Genomic DNA, 3,971 nt, shown 5'->3' on the forward strand with positions numbered 1-3,971 from the left:
GCGGGGCCTGTTCACACACTCTGTTGTTATAAAGATACCTGTTGGCTCTTAAAATGTTCATATACAATGTCAACATGTAGTCAACACAACTACAGTAACACACAATGTGCGCCTGCTGGCCTCACAATGTGCGCCTGCTTGCCTCACAATGTGCGCCTGCTGGCCTCCACACTGGTCCTTCACCACCGGCTCCACACATTTCCACAACATCTGATGACTGGTCGACTCATGAAGACTACCTGAAGCAGTGAGCTTTGAGGGAGGGGCCATGGTGTGAAGGGATACTGGCTGCAGAAGGAGCAGCAGTTTCAGCCACAAATTCTTTTCTGTTTTTCCAGATATTAACACAGAAGACTTTTGATTGAACAAAGGCTTCTTCCAAACAGACAGTCCAACATGTTGTAACGCTTCTCAGATTATGGGACTAGGCGCAATATTCAGAGTTCGTCTCAGGGAGCCCAAGGTGTGTAAATGAAAACACAAGACAGCGATGAAAGTAAAATGCAATCGATTGTATTAACAGAAAATAAGACATTTAAACAATACAAAAAACAAAAGTAACTTGGATATGGGTCTGAGTCCTATTAAGTTGTTTCCAAAAGTCTATTAGTGATGATGATGTAGTTGAGTTTTGCTGCAGCTGAGGAGTTGTTATTGAAGGTGGAAGTATCAGGATCTCAGATTTGGGTAGCTCGCCATCAAGTTGCAGATCAAAGAATACACAAAAAAAAACCTGACCTAGAAAGGGTCAGAAAAAACAGAAATCAAGACTTGAACAAAAGCAAACCAGTCATTTCACTGTGTGTACTGAAATAGATCAGATTAAGCATCATCATTGTAGAAAACAAAAAACAATATTCTTATCAAAAAGAAACAGCTGTTTCATGTTGAATTCAAATTGTGTGTACTAGGGTTGTGCCGATGTGATGTGTGACTGACATCCCGATGGAGAGACACCATTGTGATGCCACGCCCCCGCCACGCTGCAAGTCGACACCATTAGACGCGGTTACACGTGCAAAATATCTTTATAAGGATTATTGGTCGGATTAGAATCCAACCGTGTAGATGGGCCCAGAAAAACTTTCAGATTATAAAAAACGTTCACACTCTCGGTCGGAGTAAATCATTCGCACATGCGCAGTAGTGTTTTTAAAAACCGGAAGAGAAACGTAGTTCCGCCGAGCGGCTACATACATAGACACGTCAGCTTGGTATTATACAAGATGATCTCCTAAACGTGCTTTTATTAATGTTACGGTTATTATGAAGCGCCTGTTCGCTCATCATTTTAATCCGTGTGGTCACTGCTTTTTCTGTTGAAAAACGGAGCCGGAAGCCAGGATTAGCAGTATGCTAACACGTGCCAACAACATTAGCATGAACATAAATCCATGCGTGAAACGCTGCAATCTGCATCTTGGCTGAACGTAAATATGCGGGAATAACATCAGCCTTTATTTAGTCGGGACACGACTGGAAACACAAATGTTTGAACGGTTTCTAAGGACTGAGCGGCCTTTCTGCTTTGAAGCTTACACACTGCGTTAGCTAGCGCTCCGAGCTCTGCCTCGACACACACTTTTACCGGGAGACTCGCTTCTCCTAAATTCCGGTTGCTCGTTCACGTAGAGCTGCGGGACGGATCACAGTCCTAAGTCTCCCACACGTAACAAAGCATCCTTACTTCCCCTAAAACACAAAACTAAGTCCGTCTGCTCTGCTAGAGACACGGTCACTCGCTCCACCGGTCTAATCAAACGCAGGATCGGACCACTTCTTTTCCATTTTGTTCATTTGATTTTTTTTTAAAGTCACTTCCCTTAGTTTAGACTGGATCATCGCGGATGAGTCATTATTTGGGAAATAAAATAAACAAAGTAATAAAGTAAAATAATGAATAATATTTATATAATAACAAAAGATATCCCCCCCGACGATATCGTCCATCCTGATAGTTGACAGCAAACATCCTCAACTGCCAATTTAGGGGACATCGCCCAACCCTAGTGTGTACACAAGTCAAACAATTCAATGTCAAGGTTCAAGGTAAGTGGATAAAAGTTTTAAATCAAAAATGTACACTGAAGTTACAAATTAACTTTATCCCATTATTAATCAAAGAAGAATTATAAACTAATTAAACATTGAAATTTCAAATGTTGCGCAACATGGATTTTCAATCCATCATCTAATTCAAAGACAGTGGCCATTTTGGCATCATGGAAATAAAAGTAACTAAAACAGTTCAAAGTGTTCAATTAACACCAAAGAAAGCGATTTCAACAAAAATGCTTTGGCTTTAATAAAGCTTTTTCTAATTGTTTTCGGTGTCGCAACCGCAAAGACTCACCGATGAGCAGGTCTCTTTGGGGTTAGAGAAATGGAAGCGTTGAGGTTTCCAAATATGATCGTATCAAGACATGTATCAGGCGTCCTGGTGTGGCCACAGCAACAGCTGAGAGCAGGAAGCAGGAAGTAGCAAGCAGGAAGTGCACCCACTGACCTGGAACTTATATACACATTGACCCTTTCACAATAAGGGCGGGGCCAGGTGTCCCCACTTAGTCTGATGGCTAGGGGTTACACTGTACAGATGATGATTTCATGAATACATTTAGTCAACATTTGTAAGGATCAATACATTTACTGAGTCACTGAGAAAACATAAAGTTGGCGCCTTAGACTGAACACAGACGTCTACATGTAAATGTAAGTAATACATTTTGGTTGTAGCGTGACTTTTCTAAGTTAGAAAACTGATGTTATGTATTTCTGAGCGCTGGCAGCTGTGCGTTAACATAGATGACCAGCGACTATTGATGATGTCATCAAGTGGGAGTAAAATCTTTGAAAATCCTTTTTTTTTAATAACTCTCCGTTTGGAGGGCTTAATGTTGGGGGATTAGCACACCTTTAACACGTCTCCGGTTCACCTGAGTCATTTTTGATGTGGATGTTACCTGCCAGCAGTTGAGCTGATGCCGTCACAGGTGTGACTCAGGTAAACTCCTTTACTGGTCTTTCGAGCATCTCTAGTAGGCTGGTTTATTGGAACAACATGATTCAATGCCAAGTGCTCAACAAAGAAAAGAAGTAAAAAAACAGAAACACAAATTAAAACCAAAACAGTTAAATCCATCCAGCCATCTTCTATTCAATTCAATTTTATTTGGCCATGTGCTTCTGCACCATCTGTCTCCACACAGCCTATCCCAGCTACCTGAAATGTTCATCAGCAGGTCCAAACGGTCCCAAAATCCATTTCTTTAAATATGGTGACGATAAATGCATATTTTCAATTCATAAACTTCCCTAAGTCCTCCACCAACACACCTGTCAATCACTGCTGGGATAAAACACGGGGACTTCAGTGAATCCAGGGTTCCACCACATGAAGGTTCCATGATGGCAAGATTGATCTTTTCTCCTTTTTTATTTCCTTTACTTTGCTTCTGACGTTGAGTAGGAGGTAGGGTCAACTCCACAGCTGCAGGGGGCAGTATAGAGAGCGTGGGTCCTGCCCTAGCAGGTGGGTGGAGGTAGAAAGAAGTCTTAAGTTAGCTGACAGCGTGCAGTCATGGCGAGCTCCTGAAGTCAAGCATTTCAATGCTGGATGACGGTTTGTTTCATTTAATTCTGATATTTGAGGAAACGGTATTCAGCAAGTAAAAGAGCTAAACGGCACAATATTTGCAAAAGTTTCAAATAACAGTATTATCTTAACATAGATTTTGATATCTATTAATCCTGTTCCGTTTACTTTGTGGTTATCAAGCTCTCACCTGTTCTTGGTGGGAAGTAAAAGTCCTCCGATGTCTCCTGAACCTGGTCGAGTTAGGCCGACAATGAATGTTCGCTCACTGTGGAGTTCATTAAAGACAAACTGAGGGTGTTTCTCCGTCTAACCCCGAGAGGCTGAGAAACTTTCAGTTTGCTGCTTCAGCAGTTTATTCACCGCCGGAGAGATC

The 3,971-nt window shown here is 41.7% G+C and overlaps 1 long non-coding RNA gene across 1 annotated transcript; it reads right to left on the reverse strand.

Annotated features, from left to right (window-relative positions):
• Positions 1 to 497: 497 nt before the first annotated feature.
• Positions 498 to 3,583, reverse strand: LOC110014798. Its single transcript, XR_002289792.2, has 2 exons — positions 2,354 to 3,583; positions 498 to 738 (listed from the first exon to the last, which is right to left on the reverse strand). It is a non-coding gene; the product is annotated as an uncharacterized LOC110014798 (long non-coding RNA).
• Between the last annotated feature and the right edge of the window lie 388 nt (positions 3,584 to 3,971).

The sequence above is a fragment of the Oryzias latipes genome, chromosome 14 (assembly GCF_002234675.1).
Source record: "Oryzias latipes chromosome 14, ASM223467v1".
Lineage (NCBI taxonomy): Eukaryota > Metazoa > Chordata > Actinopteri > Beloniformes > Adrianichthyidae > Oryzias > Oryzias latipes.